Source organism: Plecotus auritus (assembly GCF_963455305.1).
Source record: "Plecotus auritus genome assembly, chromosome: 9".
NCBI lineage: Eukaryota > Metazoa > Chordata > Mammalia > Chiroptera > Vespertilionidae > Plecotus > Plecotus auritus.
Window position 1 is genome coordinate 83,255,477 of NC_137783.1, and position 22,383 is coordinate 83,277,859.

The following is a 22,383-nucleotide window of genomic DNA, read 5'->3' on the forward strand; positions in this document are numbered from 1 at the left end:
TTTGCTTTCAGAGCCTCAGCACAATTTGCAATGACGTCATTTATTTCTTTGTTCGCTTGTTTACTGCCTCCCTCCTTAGAATATAAAGTCCATGAGGGCAAGAACATGTCCAGCATTGCGGTGTGCTTCCAGTAGCCATGTGGTGGGCACCCAACAAATATTTGGAAATAAATGAATGGTCTCATGGCAACCTAATGCAGTAGACAGAGCAGGAATTATTGTCCACATTTCATAGGTAAGGAAATCTCAAAGGTGCTCCAATGACTTGCCCAAAATCACACAATAGAACCATAATAGTCTCTTTATTCAAGTGCAAGACTGCCTTCTAGCTAGGTGACACTGGGCACTTTACATAATCTCTATGCCTCCATTTCCCCATGGGTAAAATAGGGACTCTAATAGCAACCTATCTCACTATTGCCAGGAGGATTAAATCAGTCAGTATACAAAAGTAGCCCCTGACACAGCAAGCCCACTGCGGATTGTCATTACACATTCTTCAAAGGTATTTAAACTTTAAAATAAAGATTGTGGAGAAAAGCACACTCAAGCAATGGTAACTTTAAAATATACTCCATTGAACTGCAATGAAGAGGTGGGTAGCCACCGTTTTCCTTCCCCCTCCTCCTCCCTGGCCACCGCCTGGCAACACCACTCTAAGGACACCAAGAGCCTTTACTGGGTGGAATGAATTTCCAAACGTCAGAGCCTGGCCCCCTGAATGCATGATAACCTGTGTCAATTATCCAATTTAGGAGAAACAGCAAAAGAATGAAACTCCTGAAGATGAGTAAAAGGTATTTGAGGACAGGAAGCTTCTGGGCAAAGGAGCCTTTGTGAAACAGGGCTTCCAGTCGGTAGAGAGTTTGGGGCCTCAGTCAAGTGCTATGGGTCATGTCTGTCGCTGCTGCCCCAACACCCCCAGAACAATTCAGATACAAGGATTCTAAGATATGAGCTGGGCTGGGCTAACTGCCCTAACCAATTTTAACTTCTACCTGATGCTTAAATTTAATGGCCTTTAAATTCTACATTTAGAGAACAGGGCTTAGAATGTATTTCCATTGGGAAAGGGAATCTACCAATATTGGCCTCATATCACACCAAAATCTGAGGCTGATGATACTACATCACAGATCTTGATAACGGCAATAGCCATGATTTCTTCATGTGTATGTGATGGGCTGACCTCAGAAGAAGTGGGAGGTTTTACAGCTCCGGGTAAAGAAGCGCTGGAGGGAGGCTCCATCGAAGGCAAATGGACACATCACTATTCTGCATCTGGTTGACTGTTTACCGACCAATACCTAGGTCCCCTCTGGGTGCCTGTGGAGGGCTGCTTATTTTATAAACCTTCAAAATGCATTTATGAATATCAGATGGTTGCTAGTGGCCGAACTAAGTAAGAAAGGGCTCTATTTTCCTTAGCCTTGATTTCTGAATTACAAGACGACGCCCTTTCGCATCATTCGGCAACACCGGCTCTGACCACTAGAGGGAGCTTCTCCACCATCTGTATCATAAATTAACTGCGCCCCGCATCCTCGTGGCGGTGACAGAATACCGTTTTGTATCAGTTCCCTCAGAAGCATGAATCCAGCATTAAACTGATCATGCCCCCTTCACGAATCTCAAAATATACTTTCCTGGCCTCAAAGTTGTAAGAGTTGGAACAAACCTGTTCACCAGAATGAGTTCTGAGAGACCTGGTTTCCTTTCTGCACCCTCTCTGGTGACTGTCTCCCAGGCGACAAGACTTCTACTTAGGGTGAGGGGTAAACTGAGTCTCCGCAGGCAATTCCATCATTAAGCAGGTCAAAAGTATAATTCTCTCTTCCACTCCCCGCAAAATACTCGTTTCCAAAAACTCACTAGGTGCTGGACTCGTAAAACAGAAACCTGCGGAGGCTATCGTCCCAGTAATTCTCAAGGAGGTCAGGTGGCTGCTTGTGCTCTGTGCCAGCTGAGACCAGAGAGCAAGCATGTGCAAAGTAGGAAGAAACTCGTGAAACGGGTGAATGAGCAAAACGGAATAAAATATCTTTGGATAATGAAAACTATCCACTGGCTTCTGTGCGAAGTTTATTTGGGCTCTCGGGTATATTCTGATTCTAACAATCCTTCAAAAGTTTGTCCACAAACTTAGAAGAATGAGCCAATGTTACAGGGGAGTTGGGGGGGGGGGGGAGGAGAGACTTTAAAGCATCTGCAAATAATGCAATATAGTTTCCCTCTCTCCTGGAAGTTTTAAGATTTGTGAATCTTAAATAAATATGAAATACTGTATGAATCATTCCCTTGTTTCAAATGAATGTCTTATGCATTCATTCAACAAAATGTAAATGCTTTCTATGTGCCAGAAACTGTCCTGGAACTAGAACCCCTGTGTGGAGCACAGGTACTGATTATAGGATTATGGTTGCTTTCCTTTTTACTTTTTTAAATTAAAAGTTTTATTTGAGATAATTGCAGATTCTCATTCAATTGTAAGAAATAATACAGAGATGCCATGAACCCTTTATCCAGATTCCTCCCATGTTAACATCTTGCAAATTGATTCAGTCAATGGGAGGGGGGTGGAGAGGGTCAAAGGAGTGGGAGAGAAAAAAGGGACATTTGTAATACTTTCAACAATAAAGTTTAAATATATACCAATATAATTAATTAATTTTTAAAGAGCTAATCCCTTCCATCACCACTAAGATTTCATGTGGTGCCATTTTGTAGCCATGCCTACCTCCCTTTGCCACCTCCTATTCATTGCTACCTGCCACCAACTCCTGGTAACCAGTAAATTATTCTCCATTTTTGTAATTTTGAAATTGTTATATAAATGAAATCGTACAGGATGCAACTTTTTGAGATTGGTTATTTTCATTCCACATAATTCTCTGGAGACTCAGCCAAGTTGTTTTATCAACAGTTCATTTCCTTTTATTGCTGAGTGATATTCAATGGTCTGGATGCACCCTAGTGTGTTTAACCATTCATCCATTGCAGGACAACTGGATTGTGTCAGCTTTTATGTATTACAGATCAAGCTGCTATGAACATTCATGTATAGGATTTTGGGTGAACGTAAGTTTTAATTTCTCTGGAATAAACGTACAGGAAAACAATTGCTGGTTTGTATGGTAAGTGCATGTTTAGTTTTTTTGTTTGTTTGTTTGTTTGTTTTTTCAGAAAACACCAAACTGCTTTCCAGAGAGACCGTATGTGTTCATCCCTACTGGAAATGTGTGAGCGGTCCAGTTTCTCCGCATCCTTGCCAGATTTCTGGTGTTGTCACTATTTTCTACTTTAGACATCTGAAAGGTGCACAGTGACATTTCGTTGTAGTTTTATATTGCACTTTCCTGATGGCTAAAGATGTTGAAACATTTTTCCATTTACTTATTTGCCACCTGTATGTCATCTTCAGTGAAATGTTTCTTCAGTCTTTTACCCATTTTCTGTGGTTTAATTATTTATGTCATTGAGTTTTGAGAATTCTCTAGTTCTTTGTATATTCTACATACTGGTGCTTTGTTAGCTATGTGGTTTGCAAATGTCTTCTCTCAATCTGTAGCTTATATTGTCATTCTCCAGGCAGGGTGTTTCTCAGAGCAAAAGTTTTTAATTTTAATGATGCCCAATTTGTCAATTTTTTATAGGTCTTCATTTTAGTGTCCAGTCTAAGAATTCTTTGCCTATCTCTAAATCCCAAAGATTTCTCTCCTTTATTTTTTACAGAAAGTTTTATCGTTTTAGTACATTTCACCTTTAATCCCATGATCCATTCTTCTCCCTATGAATGTATTATTGTTTCAACATTATTTTTTGAAAGGTTTGTGTTCCTCCATTGAATTGCTTTTCCACTTTTGTCAAGAAACAGTTGGGCATATTTGTGTGAGTCTATTTATAGGTTCTCTAATCTGTTCTGTTGATTTCTGTGCCTATATCTCTACAAATTCCCTACAATTTTGATTATTGTAGCTATATAAGTATTGAAATCTGGTGGACTGATTCTTCCCATTTTGTTATTTTTTCTTCAACATCATTTTAATTATTCTCCACACAAATTTTAGAATAATTATCTTTAACTACAGAAAAATCTTGCTAGGGTTTTGTTGAGAATTACATTAAATGTGTATATTTATTTGGGAAGAATCTTTACTATATTGAATCTTCAAACCCATGAACATATGTCTCTTCATTTACTTGAACATATGTCTCTTCATTTACTTAAACCATCTTTGATTTCTGTCATCAGTGTTTTGTAGCGTTTAGCATGTATCCTGTACATGTTTTATTAGATTTACGCCTATGTATTTCATTAAGTTTCAATGTATTTAAGATACACTGAGTGGCCAGATTATTATGATCTCTGAACGCATAATAATCTGGCCACTCAGTGTATATCCTATATAATAAAAGGCTAATATGAAAATTGTCCCCTCGACCAGGAGTTCGACCAGCAGGCAGGCCGGCCAACCGCCCATGTCCGCCCCCCTGGCCAGGCTGGCTGGACCCCACCCATGCACGAATTCATGCACCGGGCCTCTAAAATATATATATATATATATATATATATATATATATATATATATATGTATATATATATATATATATATATATATATACACACACACACACACACACACATATACACACACTGAGTGGTCAGATTATTATGCATAAAAAGATCATAATAATCTGGCCACTCAGTGTAATTGGCCAATTGTAAATAGTATTTTTATTTTTAATTTTACTGTCTTTGCTCATTAATACTAAATACTACATAAAGCATATGTATGGTATACAATTGGTTTTGTTAGTTTAATTTGTATAGTGTGACCTTGTTGAATTTACTCTTTAGTTCTAGAATGTAATCTTTGTATTTCTTGAGATTTTCTATATAGACATTTGCAAATAGGGACAGTTTCATTTGTCCATTCTGATCTGCATGACTTTTATTTCCTTTACTAACCTAATTTCACGGGCTAGAACTTCCAGTACTGCATTAAATAAGAGTGGACATCCATGCCTTGTACCTGAGTTTAAGAGGAAAGTATTCAGTCTTTCACCATCAAGTAAGTTAGCTGTTGTTTTTTTGTAGGTCATTCTTTATGAAATTGAAAAAGTTCCCTCTCTATTCTTATTTTCCTAAAAAAATTTTCATCATGAATGAAAATTGGATATTATCACATGATTTTTCTGCATCATTGATATAATCATGTGATTTTTTTCTTCCTTAGCCTGTCAACTTGCTTACATTGATTGATTTTTCAAATATTGAACTAGCCTTGCATCCCTAGAATAAACCCCACTTAATCATGGTATAGATTTTTTTTTTACATAGCTGAATTCTATTTTTATTTTTTTTATTTATTTTTTTTAAAGATGTTTGGATTTTTTTTCTTTTTTTTTTTAAATATATTTTATTGATTTTTTTTACACAGAGGAAGAGAGGAAGGGAGAGGGATAGAGAGTTAGAAACATCGATGAGAGAGAAACATCGATCAGCTGCCTCTTGCACGCCCCCTACTGGGGATGTGCCTGCAACCAAGGTACATGCCCTTAACCGGAATCGAACCTGGGACCCTTGAGTCTGCAGGCCGACGCTCTATCCACTGAGCCAAACCGGTTTTGGCTGAATTCTATTTTTAAATATTTTTAGGTAATTTTGTCTTCTGCTCATAGACGTCTTAGAATCTCTTGCTTAGGAGCAACAAAGAGAATAGTCAGATTTCATGCACACTTTGAAGACAAGAAATCCAGATTTTTTTATTTCTAATTTGCAAGAGCCGAACTTTGTTAAGCATGTGGGGTGGGATCGAGGAGGAGGGGGGTTCCTTTGCAGACTCCAAAGCCTGAAAACTGAGAGGACTTGAGAATAGAATGCGCAGTATGACCCATAGAAAGATATGATATGTGATATGGTATGGATGCGATATCCCACCAAACAAGAGGAAGCAATCCTCCCAGACAGGAGGCAGGAAAGAGAGACAGTTAGACATCGGTCAGGGTCCTCCCTTCCAAGATGGAGAGACACTTGGTGCAAACTGAAAACCGCTAAGTGGGCTTGAGGATCTCAGGACCGAAGAGCCTGCTTTATAACAAAAGAAAGAAAAAAACCCTCACTGTGTGCCTTAAGACCTCTTAGTTGCATCCTAGTTTAGATTCAGGGGGTAGAAATGGAGGCGTAGCATAGGGAGGTAGAGAGCTTTGAATCCCTGACTTCTCAGTGCTGGCTCCTGTCCAACAGCCCCTGAGTACTGCAGGGGGAGGGAAGCTAAGAGGGGTGGGGAACCGGGACATCATAAGGAGGACACAAAGTGCATGTCATACGTGGTCATAATCCGGTTATTATTTCTCAGGGAAGGAGGAAGGGGAAGGCTGGATAGAGCCATCCATTTAGACAGCTTTGCCAAAAGGCTTCATTTAACAAGTCGTTTCCCTGCTCGTTGATGGGGAAGGGGACTGAACAAATGCTGTTTAGATACATGCACAGTAAGGTCTGAGTGACCTGGGACCCTGCTTGCCCGTCAGTCACACCTGGAAACAGGCAACTGGCCAGGATGGACGGAGCCTGTGCAAGCTCACGAAGTCTAAATACATAGATTTCTAGACAAAGGAGCCACACTTCCTAGGCTCCAGGGCACCGGGCCCTCTTGGGACCCCTACTGCAGGGGCTGCACTCCACTGTGCCCGCCCGCCAGGTGCATGGCCATGCGGGCTCCACACATGGACTAAAGCAGTGGTCGGCAAACTCATTAGTCAACAGAGCCAAATATCAACAGTACAACGATTGAAATTTCTTTTGAGAGCCAAATTTTTTAAACTTAAACTTCTTCTAACGCCACTTCTTCAAAATAGATTCTCCCAGGCCGTGGTATTTTGTGGAAGAGCCACACTCAAGGGGCCAAAGAGCCGCATGTGGCTCGTGAGCCTCAGTTTGCCGACCACCGGACTAAAGGACTTTACTCTGGGCTGAATGCTGAGCCACACCGGCTACAACATCGAACAGAGACTCTGGACACTGGCCTTGTTCCTGGCTTCGCTGAACTCCCAGTTGCACCTTTTCCAGGACTGGAATCCGAGAAATGTACCTTTATGCAAATAACCTTTTCCCACATCCCATCCTTCCAGGGGGGCTTCTGAAAATGCTTCTTTCAGCAGTGCCCCAGAACCTCGCTGCCTGAAATGACAGAGGAGTTTCGTCCACCGGCCACTTGGACCTGAATATCAGAGGGCATGGCCACCCCCAGGGCGCCAGCAGCAGATGCCCGTGCATGTCAGCAGCACAAGCAGGGATGGCGGGATGAGAGCCTCAGGTGGAGGCCACCCAGCCCAGACACCCCACCTCTCACTGCACTACTGTCTCGACTTCCCCTGGCAGCAGAAGCCATTGCAAGGAAAAGAAGTGCAAAGCGGAGGACAGCGGCGAGACTAAGAGGACAGGGTGCAGGCGTCCTCAAACTTTTTAAACAGGGGGCCAGTTCACTGTCCCTCAGACCATTGGAGGGCCGGACTATAGTTAAAAAAAAAAAAAACTATGAACAAATTCCTATGCGCACTGCGGGCCCGGGATGAGTCGGCTGCTAAGCAGGACAGGCAGCGGCACCCGGCGGGCTGGATAAATGTCCTCGGCGGGCCGCATGTGGCCCGCGGGCCGTAGTTTGAGGACGCCTGGTAGGTCCCCTGAGAGGGAAAGGCAGCCCTAACAGAGCCTGAGTTCTGAATCAACTGAATTTAAATCCTGAGTCATTACACCAAAAGACTAACTTCTAAACCAGAAGAAAGTAAGAGAGCTTGAAGTGGCAAAATTGAAATTTGTTTGCTTGATTTGCTTAGTTTTTTGTGTTTTTTTTTCTCTCTCTCTTTTTCTCTCTCTGTCTCTTCTCCCTCCCTCCCTCTCTCATCATTAAAATAGGGGCTATGAGCAATTAGTTTGGCTATAGAGAAGTAAAAAAGAATTACATGTTTACACACGTGAGGTTTACGGGGGATATTAACTACTCTGCTTAAACTTTGGGTCCTGAAATGGACTTGGAAGGGTATCTAGTCCAATTCACATTGCATTGAGAGGGAACAGACTGAGAAATGGGGAAGTAGCTAGCTCAGGATTACAGAGAGAGTTCGTGACAGAGCCAGGACAAGATTTCACATCTCTGAGGCACCAGGACATGTGAGTGTTCAAAATCAAGAGTGGCTTTCACCCATAGTAATTGATGGTGGAAATTCCTGGATTTATTATATAAGCACACACACAGCCTTCTACCACTGGGCAAACCAGTCAGCCCCGAGTGACTGTTTGAGGACTTTCCCTTCGCTCTTTGCCCTCACTGATAATTCCCTCTGTGGTGACTTTCAGTTTTGTGCAGTGCCAGCTGGTCGTGACTGGTTTAACCTCTCCAACAAAATGTGTTGGATTTTATTTAAAAGTCCCACAGTTGCATTTCTGAGCTAAAAATAAAAGTATGTTGTATCATCTGATATTTTCAGATGATCAGCCACATCACTCCCCACCTTTCTGAAAATAACAGAGGTGCGTGGATTTTAAAATTCTGTTCTTTGAACAGCCCAATTCAGAGAGCAATAGAGTTGTATCAGAGGCACCTTTAATATCAGAGAATTCAACTCATTATCCTCAATCCCGAATGAGAGAGAGACAAAGACAGTGAGGCAGAGAGAGACATAAGAGAGACAGACAGACAGATAAAGAAAGATACAGAGTTTCATTTTCTCCTCTAGCCTCATCATTGGAAATAGACTCCAACTAAATAATGGACTTTCCTTTATCTTCAAGAGATTTTCATTAGAAGTGATTTTCCCTGATTTCATGGGCTGCTAAAAAATATAGAAACAAACATGTGTATACCAGTTAGCTTGAGAGTGTGTGTTACAAGAGTAAGGTGCATTTTAAGTGTGACCTCACACTAGGTTTCATTTTACTTTTCTCTATACATATTAGAAAAATGTATACACATATTTTTAAATTTTATTTTACATAATTATTTTTGCAACCCAGCTTATAAAGAAGACCAAGATCTTAATCAATCAATTTGCTTGCTCTCATCAGCTTCAGCCAACATTTTCTTTACCCATCTTCAAATCACTTACCAAAATTATATCTACAAAGCAAAATGAAATGGGGAGAAAACAAATACGGGGAGGGGGGGAATCCTCCTATTGGAAATAAAAGGCATCTTTTGTATAATAAATTTTATATTCAGTTTTGCAAATTGTGAAAATAGATGACAATATGAAACAGATGCTTCATTGAGACATTTTTCACTCTGTCCATTTGGATATAAACTCAATTTAAGGTTGTAACAAGCCTGGCCAATGTGACTCAGTTGTTAAGTATTGACCTATGAACCAGGAGGTCACAGTTTGATTCCCAGTCAGGGCACATGCTCAGGTTGTGGACTCTATCCCCAGTAGGGGGAATGCAGTAGGCAGCTGATCTGTGATTCTTTTTTATCATTGATGTTTCTATCTCTCTCTCCTTCTCCCTTCCTCTCTCTGAAATTAATAAAAACATATTTTAAAAAATAAATAAATAAAGTTGTAACAAAACTTGAGTGAAACAAGTGTGAGATTTAAGCAACCTCTTTAAGATCAGGGCACACATCTTCTTTTAATATTTATTTTGACTTTCTTTTTTTTTTCTTTTAAAGAGACAGCCCTTATTTTAAGGATTTTTACACTGATGAATTAAAAAAGTGGTAATGGGTAGGATCCAAGATGGCGGCATAGGTAAATACCTAAACTGCTGCCTCGCAAAACAATTTCAAAACTACAACTAAAAGACAAAACGTCTATCACCCAGAACCATGGGAAAGCTGGCTGAGTGAAAGTTCTACAACTAGAAGGAAAAAGAAAACAGCATTGAGAGGTGCACAAGCGCTGAAAAGCTGAGGTACGGAGGCGCGCGAATCGGGCTGGTGGCGGGCGACTGGGAGCACTGCTTTTTTTCAACCCGAAGGGAGACAAGCTCCCGATTACTCCAAACTCCAGTTTCTGGGGAGATGCGGGGGACCCAAACTCCTATGGGGAGGAGCTGGACTATCTACCATCGGGTCAGAAAGTGAGGGAGGCTTGCTTGCAGGACTGTGCACAGGAATAATTGTTTACTGTGCTGGGCGCAGGACGAGGGGATGCGGTCAGAGACGCAGAGCCGGCTAACTGGCAGCCATCGCTGTTTGCCAGGCTCTAGCCTAGTGACGCCCTGAGACCCCGCCCCGCACAATCTACAAACCCATCCAAGCTCCAAGCAGCGGCTTTAGCATATGAATGGCCTGCCCTATCACAGCTTAACCTAGCAAACTTGCAGCCTGAGTCAGACAGCTCCAAAACCTCCAAACCCCAAGCAAAGAGGAGAAAACTGTAGTTCTCGCTGAAGCTCCTGCTGGGTGGCCTCAGAGAGTAGCTGACCTGCACCCCATTGGAGATCCAGAAGCTGGCGTATCTAGTGGTCAGTGTGAGACAACACCAGATTTCAACTACTCACATCCATAAGTGACACATTCAAGAGGCAGACTCAGCATCAAAGCCCCACTGAAATAAGTCCTGCACCATAAGTGTGTCTCTAGCGCAGCAGTTCTTCCATTATAGACACAGCGGGTCCTCACAGCCAATTGGCCTGGAGGTCAATTTCTCCAAGTGTACCAACAGCAATCAAGGCTTAACTACACCAAGACTTTGCACTCAGCCCACAAAGGGGTGTACCAAAGGTGTCCACCTCAGGTGATTGGGGAGGCTGAGCTACTGGCCCCTATAGGTCACCTACCACACAAAGCCACTCCATCAACACAGGGAAGCAGCAAAATGCGGAGACAAAGAAACATGTCACAAATGAAAGAAATGGAGGAAAGCAAACTACTGGACAACATAGAGTTCAGAACCATATTTATAAGGTTACTCAAGAATCTTCTAAAAACCGCGGAGAAACTTGATGAGACCTCCAAGAAGCTTAGTGAGACCTTCAAGGACCTTAATGAGAATGCCAAAAAAATGGAAAAGGACCAGTCAGAAATTAAGCATACACTTTCTGAAATAAAGAATATACAGAAATTGGTCAAAAAAAAAAATGGCGGCGGAATAGACAGACGTGTTCCGAGCCTTGTCCCGGAGCAGAAAGAAAGAACAGCTGAGGGTTGCACGAGGAGTGTTTGTTGGCAAGTTGGGGGACAGCTGAACTCCAGAAGAAGGTGGGAGACTGCTAGACGGGGTTCCCCTGACCTGGAAGCTCCCACTGCGGCTGGGTCCCCTCCCGGAGCTGCCGGCTTGGACGCGGAGTCTCCGCCATCTGGAACCGGAAAGTGGAGCTTATCGGAAGCCTGAGAATCAACAACTGTGGCACCCATGGAACAGCTGCGAGCCCCAGAACAACGCTCCCCAATTGGCGCAAACACACGGGTTCAGAGGAGCTCTACACTCCACCACGGAAAGGTCAGATTTCGCCTGGGATAAGGTGAGGTCTCTGGTCCCGGTGGGAGAAAGGAACGCGCGTTTTGCGGGAGCTGGAGGACCAGGGAAGTCTGTGCCTAGAAAAATCCGTGGCTGTTGGGGCTGGCGTGAACTGTGAATGTGGAAGGGGGTCCTCAGAGCTGCTAACAGAAAGGCTCTCTAAAAAGCAACCCATTTTGATCTGAAGTGCAGGGACACCCTAAGAATTTCAGGGGTGTGCTAGACTTACGCGCAGCCATGGAGTGCGCACACTTGGGCTTTTTCCTCTTGAAATTCTTGCTTCTGATTACTAAGCCCAATACATAGGATCACACAGTTGGGGACACCCTGGGAGACTGCAGGGGAAAGTTGTTTTTCTGGAACCTGGGACTGGAGCAAGGAGTGACCATCAGAGAGCCAGCTCTGAGGCAGCCCACTCCCACAAACCGGTAGTGAGTGCCACAGGGAAAGAAGGCTCTAACACTCCCTAGAGAGGCCATAGATAAACCCGGAAGTCAATCCAGAAACACTACCACCCAGGGGTTGAATCACAAATTGACTCTTGTGTAATCAAAAATAAAGGAACACGAATTAAGACACACCGCCTGCTTAAAATCAGGACTGGCTTACATCACTGAAGAGCAGTGGAACGCAGGGAACTGCAATACTGTCCGGACTGAGAAACAGGCGTGCCAAACAGAACAACAGAGGAACTGAATGACCTTCACTACTCCACATTTTATTTTTATTTTTTATTTTTTAATTTTCATTTTTTGCATCTTTTACTCAAGAAACTATTTTTTTTCTTTTTTCCTCACTTGATTTTACCTTTTTAATTATTACATTTTTATTTTCAATCCGTATTATTACTACTGCTATTTTATCTTTTTTTTTTTAAGTGTCATTTTATTTTCTCTTCATTTTGTTTTGGGATTAATGTTCTACATTCTATTTTTATATTTCCTTTAGCATCATTTTACTCTATCTCAACTCTACCTTTATGCCATCACTCTCTTTCTCACTTTTCCCTTTTCGGTGTCCTGTTTATCTTACCCCTTTCCTGCTTTAGATTTTCCCTATTCTTTCTGTTTACCCCCTGTTAAAATTTCACCCTACTTATATATCTAATCTCCAATCCCCTACTCCAAGTCCATACACACCTCTCTCTTCGCTGTCTTAACTATCCAAAAAATTGTTTTTCTCTCTGTCCTTTTATTGTTGTTTGCTTGAATGTAGATTATATTGAATTTTTATGCTTTTTTGTGAGATTGTTTTGCTTATTCTTCTTTTGTTTATTTTTTTGTTTGTTTAGTGCTTCTGTTTTCCCTTGCCTCACTCAATATTAGTTGGTGTTGTAGTTTGTATTAATCCCCAGGTACTTGTTGCTGGCATTTGCTGGGATAAGTGATTGTTCTATAGGAGTTTTATCCCCAATATATATAGTATGTTTCCCTTTCTCTCTTAGTCTCTTTCTTGTCTCTCTTACTTTTTTTTCTTCTTTTATTCCCTTTTCCCAATTTCATTTTGACACTCCTTTTTTTCTTCTTCTTCTTTCTTTCTTTTTCCTCTTCCTCTTTCTCTCCTATCCCCTAATTTGCCTTTCTCTGGTGGTCACCTTTATTGGAGGTTATTAATATCGTGAATACATTTCTGTTCAGTGCCTTGTGTGTTGTACCTGGTAGTGCTGTATTTTATGCCTTTAAATCAACGCAGGAGAGAGAGACTACATAACCAGACACCCAGAGAAGAGAGACCATGGGGAGACAAAGACACAGCCCGCATATGAAGGAAAGCAGGCATCACCAGAAAAGGAAGTAAATGAAATGGAGGCAAGAAACCTTCCAGAAAAAGAATTCAGAGAAATGGTCATAAGGTGGCTGAAAAGAATGGAAGACAAATTCGACAATATGAGCAAGAACCAAGATAAAATGAAGAAGAACCAAGAAGAAAAGAAAAATGACATCGCTGCTGTAAAGAACTCAATAGAAAGCATCAAGAGTAGACTAGAAGAAGCAGAGGACCGCATCAGTGAGCTAGAAGACAAGATGGGAAAAAATACACAAGTAGAGCAACTTCTAGAAAAAAAAAATTAAAAGGCAGGAGGAGAGCCTAAGGGAACTTTGGGACAACACAAAACAAAACAACATCCGCATAATAGGGGTTCCAGAAGGAAAGGAAGCTGAGCAAGGAATAGAAAACCTCTTTGAAGAAATAATGACAGAAAATTTCCCTGATATAGAGAAGAAAAAACCCACACAAATCCAAGAAGCTCACAGAGTCCCAAGCAAAATGAACCCCAAAAGACCGACACCAAGGCACATTATAATTAAATTGGCAAACACCAACGACAAAGTAAGACTCTTAAAAACGGCAAGAGAGAGACAGAAAGTTACATACAAAGGAACCCCCATCAGACTAGCAACTGATTTCTCAACAGAAACTCATCAGGCCAGAAGGGAATGAAATGAAATATACAAAGTCATGCAAAGGAAGGGTCTGAATCCAAGAATACTGTACCCAGCATGGCTATCAATCAAAATTGAAGGTGAAATCAGGAGCAGGAGCTTCACAGACAAAAAAGAACTAAGGGAATTTATTACCACCAAACCAGCAATGCAAGAAATGCTACAAGGTCTGCTGTAAAAAGAAGAAATAGGAAGCAAAGAAGGAACACAGGTGTAAAGAATAGGAATGGCGACAAATAAGCACATATCAATAATAACTTTAAATGTAAATGGATTAAATGCCCCAATCAAAAGACATAGGGTAACGGATTGGATAAGAAAACATGACCCATATATCTGCTGTCTACAAGAAACCCACCTCAGAAAAAAAGACGCACACAGACTGAGGGTGAAGGGATGGAAAAAGGTTTTCCAGGCAAATGGAACTGAAAAAAAAGCTGGGGTAGCAATACTTATATCTGACAAATTAGATCTCAAACTGAAGGACATAACAAGAGATAAGGAAGGCCACTTCATAATACTAAAGGGAGCAATCCAACAAGAAGAAATAACTCTGGTAAACATATATGCACCCAATACAGGAGCACCCAAATACATAAATAAACTCCTGGAGGATATCAAGGGAGAGATTGACAGCAATACAATCATAGTAGGAGACTTTAATACCCCACTATCACCATTGGACAAATCCTCTAAACAAAAAATCAGCAAAGAAACATCAATCCTAAATGACTCACTAGACCAGATGGAATTAATTGACATCTTCAGAACATTTCACCCCAAAGCCACAGAATATACATTCTTCTCAAGTGCACATGGGTCATTTTCAAAGACAGTCCATATGTTGGGACATAGGCAAGTCTCTTCAAATTCAAGAAGATAGAAATCATATCAAGCATCTTCTCAGACCACAGCAGCATAAAACTTGAAATCAACTACAATAAAAACAACCCAAAGAAATCAAACACATGGAGACTAAACAGCATGCTATTAAATCATGACTGGGTTACCAGAGAGATCAAAGAATAAATAAAAAACATCATGACAACAAATGACAATGAAAACACTACAATCCAAAATCTATGGGACACAGCGAAAGCAGTCTTGAGAGGGAAGTTCATAGCTCTACAAGCCTACTGCAAAAAACAAGAAACAATGGTAATAAATTACCTAACCCAACAACTCAAAGAGTTAGAAAAAGAGCAACAAAAAAATCCCAGTGTAAGCAGAAGGAAGGAAATAATAAAGATCAGAGCACAGATAAACGACATAGAGACCAAAGAAACAATACAAAAGATCAACAAAACCAAGAGCTGGTTCTTTGAAAGGATAAACAAGATTGATGAACCTCTAGCCAGGCTCACCAAGAAGCAAAGAGAGAGGACCCAAATAAACAAGATCAGAAATGAAAGAGGTGAAATAACAACAGATCCCGCCGAAATACAAAGGATTGTTAAAAAATACTACGAACAACTCTATTCCAACAAACTGGACAACCTGGAGGAAATGGACAGATTCCTAGAAAAATATAACCTTCCAAAACTCAATCAAGAAGAATCTAAACAGCTCAATATGCCAGTAACTATGGAAGAAATTGAAGCAGTCATCAAAGAGCTTCCGGCAAACAAAAGCCCGGGGCCAGATGGCTTCACAGGAGAGTTTTACCAAACATTCAAGGAAGAACTAAAACCTATCCTCCTCAGACTATTCCAAAAAATTCAAGAGGAAGGAACACTTCCAAGCTCATTCTATGAAGCCAGCATCACCCTAATACCAAAACCAGATAAAGACAACACAATGAAGGAGAATTACAGGCCAATATCCCTCATGAATGTAGATGCCAAAATCCTCAACAAAATTCTAGCAAATCGGATCCAGCAGTACATCAGAAAGATCATACACCATGACCAAGTAGGGTTAATCCCAGGAATGCAAGGATGGTACAATATCCGAAAATCAATAAATGTGATACATCACATAAACATATTGAAAGATAAAAATCACATAGTCATATCAATTGATGCAGAAAAAGCATTTGACAAAATCCAACACCCTTTCTTGATAAAAACTCTCAACAAGGTGGGAATAGAGGGATCATACCTCAACATAATAAAAGCTATATATGATAAACCCACAGCTAACATCATACTCAATGGGCAAAAACTAAAACCATTTCCCTTAAGAACAGGAACAAGACAAGGATGCCCACTCTCACCACTCCTGTTTGACATAGTACTGGAAGTATTAGCCATTGCAATTAGACAAGAAGAAGAAATAAAAGGCATCCAAATTGGAAAAGAAGAAGTAAAGCTGTCCTTATTTGCAGATGACATGATATTGTACATAAAAAAACCAAAAGACTCCATCAAAAAACTAACAGACTTAATAAATGAATTCGGCAATGTAGCAGGATACAAAATTAACGCCAAGAAATCTATGGCATTTCTATACACCAACAGTGAACTTACAGAAAGAGAGACTAAAAAAGCAATCCCATTTTCCATCGCACCAAAAAAATTAAGATACTTAGGAATAAACCTACCAAGGAGATAAAAGACCTAAATGCGGAAAACTACAGGACACTGAAAAAAGTGATAGAGGAAGATGTAAACAGATGGAAGAACATACCATGTTCATGGATTGGTAGAATAAACATCATTAAAATGTCCATACTACCCAAAGCAATCTATAGATTCAATGCACTCCCCATTATAATACCAACAGCATATTTCACAGACCTAGAAAGAACTCTCCAAAAATTCATCTGGAATAAAAAATACCCCGAATAGCCACAGCAATCCTGAGAAAGAAGAATAAAGTAGGAGGGATCTCAATACCAGATTTCAAGCTGTATTACAAAGCCACTGTCCTCAAAACAGCCTGGTACTGGCACAAGAACAGACATATAGATCAATGGAATAGAATAGAGAATCCAGATATCGACCCAAACCAATATGCGCAATTAATATTTGACAAAGGAGGCATGAGCATACAATGGAGTCAAGACAGTCTCTTCAATAAATCGTGTTGGGAAAATTGGACAGATACATGCAAAAAAATGAAACTAGATCACCAACTTACACCATACACAAAAATAAACTCAAAATGGATACAGGACTTAAATATAAGACGGGAAACCATAAAAATACTAGAGGAATCCACAGGCAGCAAAATCTCAGACATATGCCAAAAGAACTTTTTCACTGATACTGCCCCTAGGGCAATGGAAGCCAAAGATAAAATAAACAAATGGGACTACATCAAAATAAAAAGCTTTTGCACAGCAAAAGAAACCATCAACAAAACAACAAGAAACCCCACTGTATGGGAGAACATATTTGCAAATGGTATCACTGATAAAGGTTTAATTTCCAACATCTACAGGCAGCTTATACAACTTAATAAAAGGAAGTTAAAGGATCCAATAAAAAAATCGGCAACGGACCTAAATAGAATCTTTTCGAAAGAAGACAGAAGGAAGGTCAAGAGACACATGAAAACATGCTCAAAGTCACTAATTATCCGAGAGATGCAAATCAAAACGACAATGCGATACCATCTCACACCTGTCAGAATGGCTATCATCCACAAATCAACAAACGACAAGTGTTGGCGAGGATGCGGAGAAAAAGGAACCCTCGTGCACTGCTGGTGGGAATGCAGACTGGTGCAGCCACTGTGGAGAACAGTATGGAGTTTCCTCAAAAAACTGAAAATGGAACTCCCATTTGACCCAGTAATCCCACTCCTAGGAATATATCCTAAGAAACCAGAAACACCAATCAGAAAGGATATATGCACCCCTATGTTCATAGCAGCACAATTTACAATAGCTAAGATTTGGAAACAGCCTAGGTGCCCATCAGCAGATGACTGGATCAGAAAACTATGGTACATCTACACAATGGAATACTATGCTGCCATAAAAAAGAAGGAATTACTACCATTTGTAGGCACCTGGATGGAATTAGAGAACATTATGCTAAGTGAAATAAGCCAGTCAATGAAAGAAAAATACCACATGATCCCACTCATTTGGGGATAATGAAAAACATTATAAACTGATTAACAAAAAGATAGTTACAGAGGCAGTAAAGCATCAAACAGACTCTCAAATTACAGCGGTAAGGTTAGGGAGAGGTGGGGGAAATAAGAGATCAACTGAAGAACTTGTATGCATGCATATAAGAGTAACCAACGGATGCAAAACATTGGGGGGGTGAGGGCATGTATGGGAGTGGGGTGGAGGTGGGGGGCAATGGTAAGATATGTACACATATAATACCTTAATAAAAATTTAAAAAAAAAAAAGAATATACAGAAATTCAACTGTAGATCAAAGGACCCCAAGAATCAAACTAAAGATCTGAAATATGAGGAAACAAAAAACACCCAACCAGAAAAACAAAAAGAAAAAAGAATCCAAAAATATGAAGATAATGTAAGGAGCCTCTGGGACAACTTTAAGCGTACCAACATCCGAATTTTTGGGTGCCAGAAGGAGAGAGAGAGCAAAATATTGAAAACCTATTAGAAGAATTAATGACAGAAAACTTCCCCCACCTGGTGAAAGAAATAGACTTACAAGTCCAGGAAGCGCACAGAACCCCAAACAAAAGGAACCCAAAGAGGACCACACCAAGACACATCATAATTAAAATGCCAAGAGCAAAAGACAAAGAGAGAATATTAAAAGCAGCAAGAGAAAAACAGTTAATTACCTACAAGGGAGCACCCATACGATTGTCAGCTGATTTCTCAACAGAAACTATGCAGGCCAGACGGGAGTGGCAAGAAATATTCAAAGTGATGAATAGCAAGAACCTACAACCAAAATTACTCTACCCAGCCAAGCTATCATTCAGAATTGAAGGGCAGATAAAGAGCTTCATAGATAAGAAAAAGCTAAAGGAGTTCATCACCACCAAACCAGTATTATATGAAATGCTGAAAGGTATTCTTAAAGAAGAGGAAGAAGAAAAAAGTAAAGATAAAAATTATGAACAACAAATACATATCTATCAACAAGTGAACCTAAAAATCAAGTGAATTAAAAACCTAAGGAACAGAATAATCTGGTGAATATAATAGAATCAGGAGCATAGAAAGGGAGTGGACTGATAATTCTCAGGGGGAAAGGGGTATGGGGGAGTTCATGAAGAGACTGGACAAAAATCATACACCCATGGATGAGGACAGTGAGGGGGAGGTAAGGGCAGAAGGTGGGGGTGGGAACCGGGTGGAGGGGAGCTATGGGGAGAAAAAGGAGAAACAATTGTAATAATCTGAATAAAGATTTATTTAATAAATAAATAAATAAATAAATAAATAAATAAATAAATAAATAAATAAATAAAATGCCAAGGGCAAAAAACAAAGAGAGAATCTTGAAAGCAGCAAGAGAAAAATGGTTAGTTACCTACAAGGGAGTACCCATACGACTGTCAGCTGATTTCTCAACAGAAACTATGCAGGCCAAAAAAGAGTGGCAAGAAATATTCAAAGTGATGAACAGCAAGAACCTACAACCAAGATTACTCTACCCAGCAAAGCTATCATTCAGAGTTGAAGGTCAGATAAAGAGCTTCACAGACAAGAAAAAGCTAAAGGAGCTCATCACCACTAAACCAGGATTACAGGAAATGCTGAAGGGTATTCTTTAAGAAGAGGAAGAAGATGAAAATGGTAAAGATAAAAATTATGAAAAACAAAATGACATCAAATACATACCTACCAACAAATGAATCTAAAAATCAAGTGAATAAAAAATCTGAAGAACAGAATGGACTGGTGAATATAATAGAATCAGGAACATAGAAAGGGAGTGGACTGACAATTCTCAGGGGGAAGGGTGTGTGAGGGGTGTGGGAAGAGATTGGACAAAAATCTTACACCTATGGATGAAGACAGTGGCAGGGATAAGGGCAAGGGGTGGGGTGGGGAATCAGGTGGAGGGGAGCTATAGGGGGGAAAAAAGAGGAACACCTGTAATACTCTGAACAATAAAGATTTATTTTAAATAAATAAATAAATAAATAAATAAATAAATAAATAAATAAATAAGTGGTAATGTTATTTTGGAATTTATTGATTTGTATTTAAAAGGAATTGTCGACAAAGATTCACCAAAAATAATGTGAACAAGCAGGAAAATACAGTCAATAATACTGAAACACTACTTAAAGAATTCCAGGACATATGGTTTACCCTAACTTATAAAAGAGTAATATGCAAATTGACCATCACTCTGCTACACCCACAAGCCATGCCCACCAGCCAATCAGGAGTGAGTATTCAAATTAGCCCAACCAAGATAGCTGCGGCCACGGAGAGAGCAGAAGGCTTGGGTTTCCCCGGCAATGGAGGAAGTCGAGCTTTTCGCACACCCTGGCTGGCCCAGGCCTCCACTCAAGGCTACAAAGTTTCAATTATAGAAGATAAATAAATCCCAGATACCAGGGCCTCTGCTTGGGTCACCAGGGGGCGTGGCCAGCCTGCAAACCACCACAGACCCCTCGCCTAGGCCGCCCCACACCCCAAGGGAACCCCCACCCTGATCCGGGACACACTTCAGGGCAAACCAGCTGGCCCCCACCCATGCACCAGACCTCTATCCTATCTAATAAAAGAGTAACATGCAGATTGACCATCACTCCAACACACAAGATGGCTGCCCCCATGTGGACACAAGATGGCTGACACAAGATGGCCAGCAGGGGAGGGCAGTTGGGGGGGACCCAGGCCTGCAGGGGAGAGCAGTTGGGGGGGACCCAGGCCTGCAGGGGAGAGCAGTTGGGGGGACCAGGCCTGCAGGGGAGGGCATTTAGGGGCAAACAGACTTGCAGGGGAGGGCAGTTAGGCATCAATCAGACTGGCAGGGGAGTGGTTAGGAGGTGATCAGGCTGGTAGGCAGAAGCGGTTAGGGGCAATCAGGAAGGCAGGCAGGCGAGCAGTTGGGTGCCAGCAGTCCTGGATTGTGAGAGGGCAGTCGGACATTCCTCGAGGGGTCCCAGATTGGAGAGGGTGCAGGCTGGGCTGAGGGACACACCCCCGTGCACAAATTTCGTGCACCAGGCCTCTAGTCTAATATAACAATATCTCTTAGGTGCTGTCTTAGATATAAAACCTGACTGCTTTTTACTTTTCTAAACACACGGTGGTATAATTAACAATATTCAATCACTTCTGTACTTTCCTGAATATATAAAAATTAAAATACCAATTAAAAACTAATATATCTTCTCTTTAAATGTTTCTTACAAATACAATTTCAATATTTCCATTCAATAGTGGTGTGGTTTAAGAGATTCTTTATTCAGAAGTCAAATAACAATCCACCCAAAGGAAACTGATAGTCTTAGGCTCATAGTGCAAATAAAGAATTCAGGAATGCAGCAACTGACATTTCTAAATTACAAAACAGATAAAATCCTTAGAAGATACATGCAATAAGCTCTGGCCACAGAACTAGAACATCTGATAACTTTATTGCTGATTTCAATAGGACTCCAGATGTTTCCAAACTCAACTTGAACTCTCATCTTGGGCTTTGTATTTTGCTTTTCCAGTTTCACTAATAACACAAACATGGTTCGAATCCCTGAAGTATTCATTGTAGTCAAGGGCATATCCTACAAAAACTTGTCTGGAATTTCAAATCCAACAAAGTCTGGTCTATATCCAACACTTCGAGGGGTCCTTTTTACCAGCAAGCTTGCGACCTTGACCATCTTTGGATTATGCTGCTTGACCAAGGAAAGCAAGGTTTGCATTGTTTTGCCAGTGTCAATTATATCTGCAACAATCAAGACATTCTTTCCAGTAAAAGTTGAGAGATCATCTCCACCAATTACTTTTATGTCCCCTGTTGATTGGTCATTACAGTAACTCTTCAGTCTGATAAAATCTACAGTCATAGGAATGGATCTATCACTATTTCTGTTCAGTGCTTTGATGTAATCCAGCAGGTCAGCAAAGAATTTATAGCCTCCCTTGAGCACACAGAGGGCTACAATATGATGGCCTCCCATCTCCTTCATCACATCTCAAGCAAGCTGCTCAGTCCTGTCCATAATTAGTTCATGAGGAATAAACACCTTTTCCAAATCCTCCACGTAATGATTAGGTATACAAAGTAAATCTAGGTCATAACCTGGTTCATCATCAGTAATCACAATGCTGGGACTGCCGGTCGCCATAATGGAGTCGGCAAACGCACCAGCGCAAGACAGCCTGAAGAGCTTGACTTTCTTTTCATAGAGATTCACCTCAGCAAAACAATGATAATAACTATTTTAAATGAAAATGCACTAATGTGTTACGAACCCTGCAAAACCAAAAACCTAAAAGAACTTAACAATACACACTGGAAATAAGAATACAGTTGAGCCTTGATCAACATTGGGATTTGTAGCTTTGACCTCCTGCAGTAAAAATACTTTGGGTTTAACTTTTGACTCTACAGTCAGCCCCTTCACATCCA

The 22,383-nt window shown here is 40.7% G+C and overlaps 1 pseudogene across 1 annotated transcript; it reads right to left on the reverse strand.

Annotated features, from left to right (window-relative positions):
- Positions 1 to 21,425: 21,425 nt before the first annotated feature.
- On the reverse strand, positions 21,426 to 22,099 carry LOC308233574 (hypoxanthine-guanine phosphoribosyltransferase-like; annotated as a pseudogene). Its single transcript has one exon. The product of its transcript is annotated as a hypoxanthine-guanine phosphoribosyltransferase-like (transcript).
- Between the last annotated feature and the right edge of the window lie 284 nt (positions 22,100 to 22,383).